This window comes from Rhineura floridana, chromosome 5, assembly GCF_030035675.1.
Source record: "Rhineura floridana isolate rRhiFlo1 chromosome 5, rRhiFlo1.hap2, whole genome shotgun sequence".
In the NCBI taxonomy this organism is placed as follows: Eukaryota; Metazoa; Chordata; class Lepidosauria; order Squamata; family Rhineuridae; genus Rhineura; species Rhineura floridana.
In genome coordinates, this window is record NC_084484.1 from 18660595 (window position 1) to 18677243 (window position 16649).

The 16649-nt window shown below is 44.9% G+C and overlaps 1 non-coding gene across 1 annotated transcript; it reads right to left on the minus strand.

Moving 5' to 3' along the window:
• Window positions 1-295: 295 nt before the first annotated feature.
• Window positions 296-414, minus strand: LOC133386413 (5S ribosomal RNA). Its single transcript, XR_009763158.1, has one exon. It is a non-coding gene; the product is annotated as a 5S ribosomal RNA (ribosomal RNA).
• Between the last annotated feature and the right edge of the window lie 16235 nt (window positions 415-16649).

Sequence of the window (16649 nt, forward strand, 5' to 3'; positions counted from 1 at the left end):
TGGCCATCACTTATAGTCAACGACTCAGCAGAAGAATGTACAAAAGCTCTCTCTTTCCTTAGAAGTCTAAACATTCCTCTTGATAGCTCATTCTTCTGGTAAGACTATCCAGCAAATGTCCAGAAGATCTAGATAAAGAACTTTGGTCTCATTCTATTTATACATTGTTGTTGTGGATGTTATATGCCTTCAGGTCGATTATGACTTATGGCAACCCTATGAATCTTTTTGGATATATTCATAGGGTTTTCATGGTAAGAGGTATTCAGAGCTGGTTTACCATTGCCTTCCTCTAAGCCTATGGCACCTGAAATTCCCAGGCGGTCTCCCATCCAAGTACTAACCAGGCCTGATCCTGCTTAGCTTCCCAGATCAGACGAGATTGGGAGTGTTCAGGGTAGTATGGCCATATGCCTATTTATACATAGTTAAGGAAAAACTTATTTCACAGAACAAAATTACATACACTATGAAAAAGATGGAATGGAAAGAGTTTAAGGAGCCATTTTCACTAGGATATACATAAGCTGGAAAAAAATCAATCCCCATTTCACACCACTACAGGACACAGATCACTGGGGACCATGCCCCCCCCCCCGCTCCGCTATCTGGATGGAAGCTGAGGAATATGCTCTGCCTTTCTATTGTCAATCAACAGATATTACAAAAATACAGCAAGTTTTGAGTACTTTCTTCTTACAAAGAAGTGACCTTGTACAGCTGTCCTGGAAATTCCTACTGGCAATTCTGACATTATTGATTTAGTTATCACATTTATACCCCGCCTTTCTTTCCATGATAGAAACCCAATGTGGCTTACATATGGTTCCCAGACGGTCTCCCATCCAGGCACTGACCAGACTTGGTGCAGGCCTCATTTGCCTTCAGACTTGGTGCAGGCCTCATTTGCCTGGGTATGAGAGCAGGCAATTGCTCTGAGGAGTTTTTAGCTGTTTTTCGAAGTTTATTTTTAATTGTTTTAGAAGGCTGTTTTAAACTGTTTTTAGATGCTTTAATGGCATTGTTTTAGTACTGACATGTTTGCATCCCTGGGCTCCTTTGGAGAAAAATGTGGGATATAAACCTAACAAATAAATAATACTGCACTAGAAAGTGGGCAAGATTACATAACATTCAATATTCTGTCAGGTCAGAACTGCTGCTGAAAAAAGAAAGCCCATCAATGCTAGCCTGATATATGCTGCTGTCTGAACCTGAGCCAGAATGGTGCTGACACTACTCTGCTAAGACAAGCATATTTAAAAAGTGTTACTGTACCATTCAGACACCAATTCCTGCCTTCATCTACTCCCCCTCTTATGTTTATAAACTGCCGCCACCGGGGCCAGAGGAGGTGGAGGTGGAGCAGGAGAGGAAGCCCCCACCGCCGAGGAGCGAACCCGGAGCGAAGAGATGCCCCTGTGGTGACAATAGCATGGAGCAACTATGGGGTGGTGGTGGAGAAGAATGGAGGGAGAAAGGAGCTGGAGGACACAGAGGCAGCGGCAGAATGGACATGAAGAACTGGAGCGGCAATAAAATCTGCACCAGCAGTTGGAATTTACAAGCGGCTGGGAAAGAGGGCTTGTCATCGCTGCCCTCCTTAGCATTTCCCTGTTGCTGCTGTTGGTCTCTTCTGGAGGAGATAAAAGGCAGCCAATTGTAAGTCATCTAGCTGGTGCGAGGACCCTTCCGCTCTGAACTGTATTCAAAACAGGCTGCTGAGGCTCCTTCAAGTGCAGCAAGATGAGGACCTGAAGCTCTATTGCCTGTTAGCTCTCTGTTTGCTTTGTACTTAGGTTTGTCTAGATTATTTCTATCGTAATACTGAATGTTTGCTAAATTGTTTTTGTCCTTTTTGAATGCATTGGTTGCTTTGTAAACTGACTTCTTTCCCCTGCCTCAATGTTTTGTATTTTGATATTTTGAATGTTTGTTGTAAGCCGCTTTGGGCACAGCTCACTGTGGAAAGGCGGCATATAAATACACTCAAATAAATAAAATAAAATAAATTTATGCGTGGAGCAGGTCACTTTACCCACTTGCACGTCGGGTCCTGAGCACCATATCTCCTCTTCCCCCATTCTCCTGTAACTTCTAGTATTTACAAGTTAGTGAAGGGGCTCTCGTGCGTGAATAGGCTACACTCACCCCCTAGACACCATCACACACATCAACACCACACACAGCCAATGTGCCAACCTCAACAGTGCACACATAGGGCTCTGTCTGCAGGACACAAACCCTGATCAGTTAGAACCATATGAGCATAGGCCCTTCAACTGATGATGATTGCATGTCAGCTGGAAGCAGGGCTCATGTGCTCATCAGTGCCTAGGGGTTGGGGTGAGCCTGCTTCTGCAATGGAGCTCCTTCACATGTTTATTTTCTGAAGTGGGCTGTACAAAAAACAGATGTGATATCACTGCAACTCATTGGAATTTCTACAGTTCTGGAGGAAAGGAAAATACAATGGAGTGCTGTTACATCCATCACCTTTTGTATTACTAGATATTACTGGGGGAGAGAGGAAGAAGAGAGGCAGGGCTATTCCTGTTTGGAAGCCAGAAGATGTACTTTCTCAGACAAAAGATGTCCCATTTCTCCCCCCTCCCCCGGTACAAAATTTCTCTTAATGAACTAGTGATGACAGTTGGGTAGAATAAGTGATTGATGGCTGGTAAGCAGTAGACAGGTAGAAACTCTTCCCATTTCTTTACTTGTCTGTATATTATACAACCACAAGAGTGGCTGTATACTATAGCCAGCATGAATTTTTTCACATTCCACAATGTTAAATGGAAAATACCCCCACATGCCATTCTGATGCTTCCCATAAGCTCATTTCAAAACAAAACCTTACAAAACTTATAGTCCTGAACTCAGAAACGCTTGCTTAACAACCCTCTCAATTTTCATGGTGATACACAAAACAGTCAGAAAGAATTGAGTTCAAAGTCTAAAGAGAGGGGAGAAAACCCAGACCCCTTTTGGACTTTTTTCTGTCAGAGTTCTCATAATCTGTTGAAATTCATTAAAAATCAGCCATGTTCACAAAGTACCTGTAATCCTGGTAGTGAACTTGCCACATACTCTGCCGTTCATCTTCTCCAGTTAAATGATTTTTAATTAATTTAATAAATTTTGCATTGAACTGAATGATAATGTTGGGCATGCTCAGTAAGAACCAACTGTCAGTGTTTTAAAAGCCAGACTCACAGCAGCTGGCCTTGCTAATCAGGGACCACACCCACACCAGACTTTGATTTCACTTTAGACAGTCATGGCTTCCCCCAAAGAATCCTAGGAAGGGTAGTTTATGAAGTGTACTCAGAGGAGACTCCTATTCCACTGACACAGCTCCAGTGGCCAGAGTGGTTTAATAGTCAGCCACTGAAGCTCTGTGAGGGGAACAGGGCATCTTCTAGCAACTCTCAGCATCCTTCACTAACTACACTTCCCAGGATTCTTTGAGAGAAGCCATGACTGTCCAAACTGAAATAAAGGTCTGGTGTGGATGTGGCCAGTGACAGCTTTGGTTTACATTTGGGTGGGCAGCTACATGTGCCTGCTGTAGAATAAAAAGGTGGAGGAAATGCTGAAAAGCAATGATACTGTTCACAATGTTTTCCTTTTGGAAAGGAAAGGGGTTTCCCCTCTGCCCAGTGCCCACCCACCCAATCTCCTCCCCTCCCCATCCCCCTCCCCTCCCCTCAAGTCAGTGTTGGACTACGACCTGGGAGACCAGGGTCCGAATCCCCACACAGCAATGAAGCTCACTGGGTGACCTTGGGCCAGTCAGTGCCTCTCAGCCTCAGAGGAAGGCAATGGTAAACCCCTCTGAATACCGCTTACCATAAAAACCCTACTCATAGGGTCACCACAAGTCAGGATCACCTTGAAGGCAGTCCATTTCCATTTTCAAACATGACTGCACAGAAATAAATCCCATTGAACTAAAAAAGTATACAACTGATCAAACCCACCATCCGGTCTCCTCCCTCCTATCTCCTCCCTCTTGCCCCTTCCTCCCTTCCCCTGCAAATCCCCTCCTTCCCCCTCCCCTCCCTCTTCCCCTACTCCTCCCTATGGTCAATTTTAGCTATCTTAAGCATGACTGCGCGGGAGTAAATACCACTGAACTCTATAAGCATGCAAATGATCAAATCTGCCCTCCTCTGCCTCTTCCTTTGCCCCTTCCGTCCAATCCCCTCCTTCCCCCTCCCCTTCCTTCTGCTCCCCTCTTCCCTCCCTTTCTCGTTCCCTCTCCTCTCTCCTCCCCCTGCTCCTCCCCATGGTCAGTTTTACCTATCCTAACCATGATTACATAGGAGTAAATCCCATTGAATAAGCACATAAATGATCAGACCTGGCTTTCCCCTCCTTTCTCTGTCCTCTCCCTTCTTCATCCCCTCCCCTCTTCCTTCCTCCTCCTTCTCTGCCCACTCCAGCCATCCTTCCCCCCCGGTCAGTTTTACCTATCCTAAGCATGTTTGCACGGGAGTAAATCCCACTGAACTCAATAAACATGCAAATGATCAAACCTGTCCTTCTCCTCCCCTCCCCCTCCTCCCCTCCCTCCTCCTCCTCCCATCCCCATCCCCTATGATCAGTTTCACCTATCCTAAGCATGATTAGAATCATAGAATCGTAGAGTTGGAAGGGGCCTATAAGGCCATCAAGTCCAACCCCCTGCGCAATGCAGGAATCCAAATCAAAGCATTCCTGACAGATGGCTGTCCAGCTGCCTCTTGAATGCCTCCAGTGTCGGAGAGCCCACTACCTCTCTAGGTAATTGATTCCATTGTCGTATGGCTCTAACAGTTAGGAAATTTTTCCTGATGTCCAGTCGAAATCTGGCTTCCTGCAACTTGAGCCCATTATTCCGTGTCCTGCACTCTGGGATGACCGAGAAAAGATCCCAGCCATCATCTATGTGACAACCTTTCAAGTACTTGAAGAGTACTATCATATCTCCCCTCAGTCTTCTCTTCTCCAGGCTAAACATGCCAAGTTCTTTCAGTCTCTCCTCATAGGGATTTGTTTCCAGTCCCCTGATAATCCTCGTTGCCCTCCCCTGAACCTGTTCCAGTTTGTCTGCATCCTTCTTGAAATGCGGAGACCAGAACTGGATGCAGTATTCAAGATGAGGCCTAACCAGTGCCGAATAGAGGGGAACTAATACTTTGTGCGATTTGGAAACTATACTTCTGTTAATGCAGCCTAATATAGCATTTGCCTTTTTTGCAGCCATATCACACTGTTGGCCCATATTCAGTTTGTGATCAACGACAATTCCAATATCCTTCTCACATGCTGTATTGATGAGCCAAGTATCCCCCATCTTACAACTGTGCATTTGGTTTCTTTTTCCTAATTGTAGAACTTTGCATTTATCCCTGTTGAATCTCATTCTGTTGTTTTCAGCCCAATGCTCCAGCCTATCAAGGTCCCTTTGAATTTTGTTTCTGTCTTCCACGGTATTAGCTATGCCCCCCAATTTTCTTTCATCTGCAAATTTGATAAGCATGCTCTGTACCTCCTCATCCAAGTAGTTAATAAAAATGTTGAAGAGCATGGGCCCCAGGACCGAGCCCTGCGGTATCCCAGTCATTACCTCTGCCCAGTTTGAGAAGGAACTGTTGATAAGCACTCTTTGGGTATGATTCTGGAGCTAACTGTGGATCCACCTGATAGTTGCTCCATCCAGCCCACATATAGCTAGCTTGCTAATATCATGGGGCACTTTGTCCACAGCATTCCCACAGTCTACAAGGGAGGTTACCCAGTCAAAAAATGAGATAAGTTTGGTTTGGCAGGATTTGTTCCTCATAAATCCATGTTGGTTCCTGGTAATCACTGCATTGCTTTCAAAGTGCTTACAGATTGACTGTTTTATCATCTGCTCCAGAGTTTTTCCAGGGATTGATGTTTGGCTGACTGGTCTGTAGTTCCCCGGTTCCTCCTTTTTGCCTTTTTTGAAGATAGGGACAACATTAGCGTTCCTCCAGTCATCTGGTACTTCACCAGTCCTCCATGATTTTGCAAAGATAATAGATTGCAGGGGAGTAAATCCCACTGAACTCAATAAGCATGCAAATGATCAATCCATTCTCAGCAAGCCCAAACAGCCAGTGTACTTAAAAAACAATGCATTTTTCACAGTTTGTTTACTGATTCAGACCTGTACATCTAATCCCAAGACAAACACAAAAACAGAAAGGCAAAGAACACTTTTTCAGGAAAAAGTTAGGTGTACTAGCTAAAGGTTTTTTTACTTCATGTACCACAATTGGATTTGTTGAGAACATGCTGTCTAGGAGAGGTACATGGGGTGGGGGAGAAAGAACCACAAAGTGAAAGTCACACAGTCCAAAAGGAAATGAAGGAAAATTATCACCTATCAGACTACTTAAATAGGTGTTTGCTAAACATGCTGGTGAACTGCTTTGAAGTCAAGTTATAAATAGCCCATTTTACATTTCACTTGTGTGCCAGATCTTATTCTGGTTTTGAACCATGTGTATGCCTCATAATTACATTTTTTATAAAAGTACACTGACATTTAAAAAGATACAAGTTTTCTTTATAAAGATTATGACAAATGTGTATGCATGCTATCTGTTATAATTAGACAGAAATACTAAAATACTAAAAATAAGAACTCATATTCACCCTAAGCTTGGGGTAGATAGCTTGGATCAGTAAAGTCTCACATCTTGATTCCATACCAGCCCCCATTCCAGGGTCTGAGGGAAACTTTCCAAATATCTAGAATTTTCCCCAACATCCTTTTGTTTTAAAGTCCTTGGCCCAGTCTGGATCTTTCTGGGCCCTGATCTGTCTTGTATATGTGATGAAGAAGGAAAATCATGGTTTCCTTGATTGCTTGACCCCATTCCTGAAGCCACAGGCCATCCTTGTATTTGAATAGGATGTATTCATGTACTGTCCATGGGACTAGGCACATTGAATTTGGCATGTGCACACCATGTTCGGTTGTTAAACCCAGTGGTGGATTGTGATGCCCCTGTAAATGTTGTACAGCAATTATGGTAAGTGTCGGTTTTGTAGGTACATGTGGTAAGTAGAGTGAGTGAGAGGGGGGAGCACATGTGTTGGAATGTTGAGGAATGCTGAGTTGTGATTGGCTGAGTGTCTGGGTGATTGAAGGTATAAATGAGAGAATGACAGTTGGAGAGAGAGTTAGTTGTTGGTTCTGGGTTTTGGAGGGGTGGATTTGTGTTTAGGCGGGTAGTGAGGCAGGTTTTAGGACTAAGATATATAAAGAGAAAACTATTATATGTAACCACAAGCATGTTGACCAAACTTAAAGTAATCTTGTTTATTCCTTGTGTTAATAAATAAATAGTTTTGGTTTAACAACAAGCCTGATCCTTGACTGGGGTATTACAGACCAGAAGAGTGGGCAGAGCAAATACCAAATCTGGGAACAGTATCAATTGTGGCAGCAGTGAAGGGATAGTGTAACAGCAGCAGGTATCCAAAAGGAACCCAGGGCTGTAATCTTTAAAGGCAGAAAGATACAGTGGGGTTGTGCACCCAGACACTACGTAGCAATCTGAGGAGCAGACTAAGGCACTGAGGAGGAGAGTAAGGCGCCTAGTAGTGGGATTGTGAGAGACCTGTGCTGGGGCCAGTGTGAGAGATCCATTACAAACCCCAGAGTAGGGGTCTGACATGGCTGTTCAGCAGAACAACCACAGCCACTGGGCAAGGAAGGCAGGCGTGATCTTGCTCCCTCCAAGGCAGACTATCTGAGCTGATCCCTTGACAATTTAAGAGGCTTGGGAGAATTCAGCATGTGCTCCCATAACCTAGAACAAAAACTGAATTCATCCTGGTTTTGACACTGCCACCACCATGAAGGCATCAGCCTTCTCCCATTCCTCTTCACAGGCAATATTTAAAAACAACAACCTCTCTCTCTCTCACACACAGGGAAAACAAATGCCTTTTCAAAACACAGCATACAACTATAACGACTTAATGGTTTTGCTTATCCTGGCCTTTTCTACTGAAAGGCTTTTTTTAGTTGTTCTTTATGGGAAGTTGAGATCATCACCTATACGCAGACTATCAGTCGATAGCTCAAGGGATTGGTGAGACTTTATAAAGACTTATAATTGCCTGTATTTCAAGCTGTGAATGGCATTGCTCATGTCACCAAAACAGCATCATCTACACACAAAAGGGAGGCATCAGCAGGCTTACAGGAACTCCAAAGTTTGTAGTAAATAGAAAAAAGGAAACAAAACCAAGCCCTAACAGGAGAAATAACATCAACAGCCTGAGGACTGAGCATGAAATGCTGACTGACTGATAGAAAAGGAGTGGGAGGGGCAATGGAATGGAGTGGCTAGAATGGAATCCTCAACAGGCAGCACTTGACTCTGCAACATAGTGTTACATGTCCCTCTTGTTTGTTAATATAAATTCAAAAGTAAAGGGTAATATTCAAAGTTAACCATACTCAGAGTAGACCCTTTGAAATCAGTGGACTTGGATAACCCACAATCTTTAATGACGCCTTTGGTTTATTTTCAAATACAAATTTTAGCAATTAATTTTGTCACGGTTTCTTCCTCTTTCTTTACATCTAGGAACAAATGTACCATCCAACGTTCACATATGAAGAGAGAGACAGTTAGTATTTAACACCTATCCTCACACCAAACATCACTATCTGGAGACACAAACACACGCACATCTTTCTTCTCCCCCTGATTGTATTCATTTAATTTGCAATAGTATGCCCTGCACTGGCTTCTGAACAGGCATATATTACCATACAAGCAGTGCAAACCTATACATGTCTACTCAGAAGTAAGCTCTATTGAGTTTAATAGGACTTACTCTGAAGGATATGTGTATAGGATTGCATCCTGATGTTTATACTAGGGGCTTCACCCTTGCATGCTTTGCATGCCAACCCCCTTCCCACATACCCAGAGTCTCACACACACATGGACATGCACACATACAGGGACTCCCAACCCCCCAGGGACTCGCAAATACACAGACACATATACACAGAGAGAAAGAGAGGGACTCCCCCTCCCAGGGACTGCTAAACACACACAGAAAGATACACTCACACACACACACACACACAGAGGGACTCCCCCTCAGGGATTCCCCCCCAAGGACTCTCAAACACACAGACACACACACAGACACACACACAGAGGGACTCCCCGCCCCAGGACTCCCCAACACACACAGAGGGGGGACTCCCAAACACATGTACATATAGGGACTCCTAAGTAGGTGCCCCCCCAAATGAGTCTGAGCATCCTCTTCTCCTTACCTCCTTCCCAAACAGGTCACCAAGTTTCCTCCTCTCCTCCCCTTTAGGCCTTTTCCTATGAGGAGAAGGGAGGTTGCCAGCTGAGGCAAGTGACACAGGGGAAGTGGGAAGTGGCCAGAACACCACCTCAGCTTTCCCGCCATTTCCCTTCTCACTGCCTTCCGTTACTGAGGGTGTTGGTGAGGTGGGAGGGCTGCAAAAGCAGAGCAAAATGGTTGATGAGGAGCTCCCCCGGGCTGCCTAACCTGCTCCTCCATGGATTGCTCAGGTCGCCTAGCTCTCCCACCTTGCTTGCTCAGCTGCCTGCTCGCTGTGCTCACTTATTCAGCTGCCTGCCTGGCATGCTTGCTCAGGTGCCCGCCATCCTCGCTTGACTCCCCGCCCACCATCCTTGCTTGCTTCATGCTCTTGCCCCACTTGCCTCACGCCCATCACCTTCCTACCCCCACGGAATGGTGCAGTCACGCTGTGCGATGGCATGGTGATTTATGAAAATCTATGTATAGAAACCACCGGTTTTTGTTTCTAATTTAAGCATGTTTAAGCTCACAATTGATCTGGCTGTGTTTAAAAAATAGCAGCAACTGAAACCCATTCAGCAATATTCATTATCTAGACAGGTGGTTATTTGGGAGCGGAGAGGTGACAGGGGATCAGTACACTGGCATTCTGTATGCATAGGAAGGGCTCTGCTGAATCAGCCAAAGGTCCATCTAGTCCTGTGACAGACCAGCACAGCATGCAAGTAGAGCATGAAGGCAACAGCCATTTCTCACTGTTGCTCCCCAGCAGCTAGCATTTGGTGTCATAGTGTGTCTGATCCTGGTGGCAGTAGATAGTCCTTGATGGGACTATCATCCATCAATTCATCTAATATTCTTTTCAGGCCATCTAAGCTAGTGACCATCACCACATGTTATGACAATGAATTTCACATGAAGAAGCTTTCTTCTCTCCTGAATCTATTGTCAGCCAGTTGCATTGGGTGGCACCAAATTCTACTATTATAAGAGATTTTTCCCCTCTCTCTATCCACTCTCCGTGCACCTTGCAAAATATTATATGTGTGCAGTTACATACATGGTCTGGAGTCAACATGCATCTTCACCCCTCACCCGTACAGTGATTAATGCCTAGAAATTCAGGAGAGGGAGATGAAACCCAAAAGTCCTAATGCATGTGTGTGAAAACAAACATCTTCAAAATACATTTCTAACATCTTCCAAAAGGCAAGGTACCAGAGGCAGGTACCAGCATATAGGGACAGTGGAGTATATGAGATTTCATAACAAAGACATTTGCTGCATGTGTTGTATTTGCTTTCTCCAGACAGTTAAAGCCCAATTAGAGAAATGCTGTGTCTCCTTTGAATTTTTACAGCTGAAGTGCTTTCTTACCTCTCCAAGATAACAAGCCCCTGCTGTGGATCTAGCATAGCCTAACAACAATCAAAGGTGTTTGTGTCCATTCTGGCTCAGTACAAGGAATCACTGTGGCATCAGAAACCAATGGTTTGTTGGTTGTTTAATATTTTTCCCCAATGAAACACAATTGCTCCTTTACTGAAATTTTAAAAAATCAGTACTTCAATTTACATTACGAGGCAACTTCCCAATCTCTCCAGTCTTTTTACCATCTCTTTCACTTCTTTGGAGGGCTTCTTCAAGAGTGACGCTTGTTGGATATAGTGTACATCTTAAGCATTCTTCAAAAAATTTAAAGTATGTATGTGACAAACAAGAGTTTCACAACAGATGTATCATAAAGACTCATCAGAGAGCCAGGATTGGCTGCAACTCCTTACTGATTGAACAAACACATAGTGGCAAAATTGGGTTTGTGGCTACATAATGGCTTGGTTTGCATGACCATGTGAACATGCAGGGCAGGCTCATAGAGAGCAGCTCATAGCCACTTTGCTCCTCCCTGGTCCTTGGCTACAGCTCACTTCTTTCTGGGAAGCTCTGCTCACGGCCGGAGTTCGATTCCAACGAAAGGAGGAAGTCGAATCTCCGGTAAAAGGGTTCGAGGTCCGCTCAGCCTTCCATCCATCCATGGTCGGTAAAATGAGTACCCGGCATATGCTGGGGGATAAAGAAAGGCCACGGACGGAACTGGCAATCCCACCCCATATATATATGGTCTGCCTAGTAAACGTCGCAAGACGTCACCCTAAGAGTCGGAAATGACTCGCACTACAAGTGCGGGGACAGCTTTACCTTTTTTGTAAGCAATAATTTTGCTTACCATGTCAAATGAACCAGGCTGTGTGGAAGAGCTTTAGATGCCAGTGATTTTTCCCAAGATAAACAAATGGGACCCTTCTTATTGTTGTTGAGTTTTCAGATACATCATTTTAAGTTAGGGTAATTTTTCTTTTGCTTATTGTCAAAAGGCAGTGGGTGAGTGGGTTTGAAGATGCAGGTTCTTCTCTAATGTGTTCATCTAAAACAGCCTTTCCCAACCAGTGTGCCTCCAGATGTTGTTGGACCACAACTCCCATCAGCCTCAGCCAGCATGGTCAGGAAAGATGGGAGTTGTGGTCCAACAGCATCTGGAGGCACACTGGTTGGGAAAGGCTGATCTAAAAGGACCTTTCTAATACTCTCTCTATTGCACCTCAGCTCAGGCAAGCAAACTGACAGGGAAAGCGATCACTCCTTTTGAAGACATGCTTTGCAATCTTACCTCCCACTGTGACTCTGAAACAATATACAGTATGCTGCAAGTGTGACCTTGTCAGACCTCATCAAGCTTGGGAAGTAAAGATTACTGTTCTCAACCAAGCCCAGTCACACTTTTGGATTCTCTACTTCTGAAACACTACATGGCTCACTGAGGCTTCAATATTACACACACCTACCTGGAAGGAAGTCCCAAGGAATTCAGTCAGGCTAATTTCCGAGTAAGCATGTATAGGGTAACAATGTTAGAAAAGAAAGCCAAGATTGTAGCCCCCCCAGTTGTAAAAATGTCAGAACAAACTCAAATTGCAGATTAAAAGTTTTCAGCCTTTCAATCTAAGTGTTCAATTTTTAAATCTCAGCAGTCATAAAGGCGCACCATTTTTCTCTTATACATTTCCACCTTACCCCCAAGATTTTGACTGGATTTATTTATTTATCTACCTTTAGGATACTTTCTAAGCTCACCAACATAATCAAAATAGTTGGTAAAAACATGAAATACATGTTACAAAAGAAGAATACATTTTTGAAAGATAGAGATCATGAGACATAATATATTCAAACAAGGAAACATTTCCTTTATGACCCTAAAAAAGTAAAAATATTATTTTTAAAAAATGGTAAGTGAATTCATATAGGGATAACAATTTGTAGACTGAAGCTAAGGTTCTTAGCAACAGATTATATGATGTAAGAACCACTATTACTGAGAATCCCTAACACTCACAGCCCCTACTCACTTCTCATATGTAGGGGTGTCACCACAGAGCCTCCCCAGTGGATGGCATAGTTCTATAGAGGATCAAATGTCACATTATGTTCATTATATAGCTTACAGGTATGTGTTTTTTCTTAATCAAAAGTGTGTGTGTTAGGGTTGCCAGGTCAGAAGCACCCCAAACCCTGAGATTTTGGGGGTGGGCCCAAGTGATGTCATAGGGCATGCCTGAGTGATGTCATGGGGTGGCTCCAAGTGAAGTCATGGGGCAGGTCCAAGTGACGTCATGGGGCGAGTCTGAGTGATGTCACAGGACAGGTCCAAGTGAAGTCATTAAGTATGATACATTAAGCATCAACCACAGTTGCTTGGAGCATACAATTAATACAAAAACATTTATCTGATTGGAAATTAAGATAGAAATCTTAGCTAAAAGATGGAGTCTGGGTAGGGAACATTTAATCTGGCCAACTCGCTTCTGGCAAAAAGGGTTTAAGTGCCCTCAGGCCAGGCCAGTCACCAGAAGGCCATTGTAGGAAGAAAGGAGCCTAGTGTTCCAGAGATGTTAGATGGGAGCACAGATGGATGCCCCTGAAGGCTGCAATTCTAAACATGCTTACTAAGGAACGAAGCGCCATAGAAATCAATAGGACTTACTTCTGAGTAGATATGGTTTGGATTGTGTTGCTCGTAAAGCTTGACATGGGATCCTCTGCAAAGATATCTATATCCAAGAAGGGATGGCAACCCCCCGCCTGGAATGCCCTGCGCCTACCTTTTAGCATCCAAATTTCTTTACAAATATGACCCTTCATTTCAGAAAGAGGTCTGAGAAATGAGTGAGAAGATTCTCTACCCTATTCTGCGTCCCTTGTATGCTGCTATAAAGGCACTTTATCAGCCAACCCAATTCCAGTGAATATAACTGACAGAGAGAAAGCACACATGATTTGGTCTACCTTCATAGCCAGCAGCTTGGGAACAATTGCAGCCATGCTGCCCAGTATGTGAATTCTCTTTTACCACTATTGGGCAAGAAACAAACAATATGGTGCATCATCAGTGGGTTTAAGAAGGTTGAGCGGAGCACATGGAACCACTGTTGTTGCTTCTATGGATGAAAGGGAGTGAGGATAAAGGTGAATGAAATGCAAATAGAAAAAGAAAACAAAAGACAGTGATGAGTTCTTAAATGCAATACCAACCGCATCAAGAGGTGAGGATGAGGCCGCTGCTCCTATCCTCGCAGCCATGTGTCCGGCTGGGTTCTTGTATGCACAGCAGCCGAGGGTTGGTAGTCAGGGAGGGGGAGTGGCGGTCATTTACTGAAGGTCCCTGGTTCTCACCAGGCCTCCTCTCCATGAGACCAAGGTTGTTGACTGCATGTACTGGAGGATGGGCCCAAAGGACAGTCTAGGGATTCTGATCTTGTACCGTCCACCCTGCTGCACGACAGACTCCCTGGCCGAGGTACTGGAGGTGGTCTCGGATGTGCTTGCAAACTTGTTAGTATTGGGAGACTTTAATGTACATTCGGAGGCCATCCTCACAGGGGCGCCTCAGGACTTCATGGAAACCATGGCTTCCTGGGAGCTGCACCTTATTCCAACGGGGCCCATCCATGTAGCTGGTCATGCACTCGACCTTGTGTTTGTCTCGGGAGAGGAGGGGAGTGATCTGAAAATTGGGGGTACATCCATCACCCCCTTGTCATGGTCAGATCACTACTTGGTGAGGGTGGACTTCTTGGTGCCACAAACCCTCCGTGGGGGTGGAGGACCCATTAGGATGGTCCGCCCCAAACGTCTGATGGATCCAGATGGATTCCTGAATGTGCTTGGGGATTCTTTGGAGCGTGCACACGGGCACTCGGTTGAGACCCTGGTGGAGGGGTGGAATGCTGCAATCACCGGGGCATTAGACCGGGTGGCTCCAAAATGCCCTCTCCCCCTGAATAGAGCTCAAACGGCACTGTGGTATACTCCACGGTTGCAAACTCTGAGGCGGAAATCTCGCTCTGACGACAATCGGACACGTGTTAGAGTGGCTGCAGCAACCTACCATATGGCAATGATGGCAGCAAAAAAGGATTTTTATGCTGCCTCTATTGCGTCTGCAGAGTGCTGTCCCAGGAGGCTGTTCCAAGTGGTCTGGAGCGTGGTCGGTCCAGTAGCCCTGGAACTGATGCAACATGCTAAGGCCTCCTGTGATGAGTTTGCAAAGCACTTTACGGAGAAAATCGATCGTATTAAGAGTGCTATTCCGTGCGCTGTGGACACAGTGAGCGAGCCAGAGGCGGCCAGTGGTGCTCCGGTGGTGTGGGATCGGTTCCAGCTTCTTCCCTCTGATGAAGTGGACAAGGTGCTTTCAACCTTAAAGCCAACCACTTGCTTACTCGACCCTTGCCCGTCGTGGCTCATTATGAGCTGCAAGGACAGACTGGGTGAGGGGATCAAGATGGTGATAAATACGTCCCTGGAAGAGGGAGTAACGCCATCAGCTCTCAAGGAGGCAGTAATAAAACCAATTCTAAAGAAGCCCTCCTTGGATCCCCAAGATCTGAACAACTTTCGCCCAGTCTCAAATCTGCCATTCCTGGGCAAGGCGGTTGAGCGGGTGGCGGCAAAGCAGTTGCAAGTGCATTTGGAGGAAGCAGATTATCTGGATCCATTTCAATCAGGCTTCAGGCCTGGACATGGGACTGAAATGGCCTTGTTTGCCTTGGTGGATGATATGAGGAGGGCGTTGGATAGGGGTGAATGCACCTTCCTTGTCCTCCTGGATCTCTCAGCGGCTTTTGATACCGTTGTCCACGGTATCCTCCTGGACCGCCTGAAGAGGTTAGGCATAGGGGGCACTGTATTGCAGTGGTTCCGTTCCTTCCTCTCTGGTAGGTACCAGAGAGTGGCATTGGGGGATGAGGTTTCGGATCCTTGGCTTCTCACTTGTGGGGTGCCACAGGGCTCCATCCTCTCCCCGATGCTGTTCAACATGTATATAAAGCTGCTGGGGGCTATCATCAGAAGATTTGGGCTGCAGTGTCACCAGTATGCGGATGACACGCATCTCTATCTCTCATTCAAATCTTCACCAAGGTTGGCTGTAGAAACCCTATCTAAGTGCTTGGAGTTGGTGAGTGGCTGGATGGGAAGGAATAAGCTGAAGCTGAACCCTGACAAACCCGAGGTACTGTTTGTGGGAGACAAGGGAAGGTTGGGGGATGTTGACCTGGTGCTCAATGTGAAGTTTAATCCTTCCCTCCCTAGTTGTGACACTACCTGAGACATCTATCAATATTTTTAAAGTCCCTGTTGGTGTAAATAGATGTTAAAGATTATATCCCCCCTTCATATGTTCTGCGCTTCCCATCCAGATAACCCCCCAACACTTCCTCTTGAGTAAGAAAAAAGCACATACATAGCTACAGACTTTATATTAAATGTAATGTGTAATTTGGCCCTTAGTTAATGTTTGCTCCAGACTAAAACCAGAAACTACTGAAAATCATCCACAGACACTCTAGGATTTGGGCCATACATCACGTTTTGAAGTTGGGAACTTAACTTAGCAAGCTAACATGGACCATTTTTGGACCATGGACCAAAGTCCAAGAACCTTATTTAGACACAGAAGAGAACAAGTCTATGCAACACCACCCCGTTAGAAGCAGGCAAGATAAAACCTATGGACTGACCAGGCTTAGTATAAATATCAGGAAGCTGCCTGACCTTACTGCCTTGCCTGATCAAGATAGCAGAACCTCATCCTGCTACACTTAGGTATAGTTAAGCAGCATACCAATGCCTAGATTCATATCAAATCGTTTGTGCACTTCCTTGAAAGAAATATGACTAGGAATCTTTGGCAGATTACTTGAACAGTTATTGAAAGATACCCCAAGAACTGATAAAAA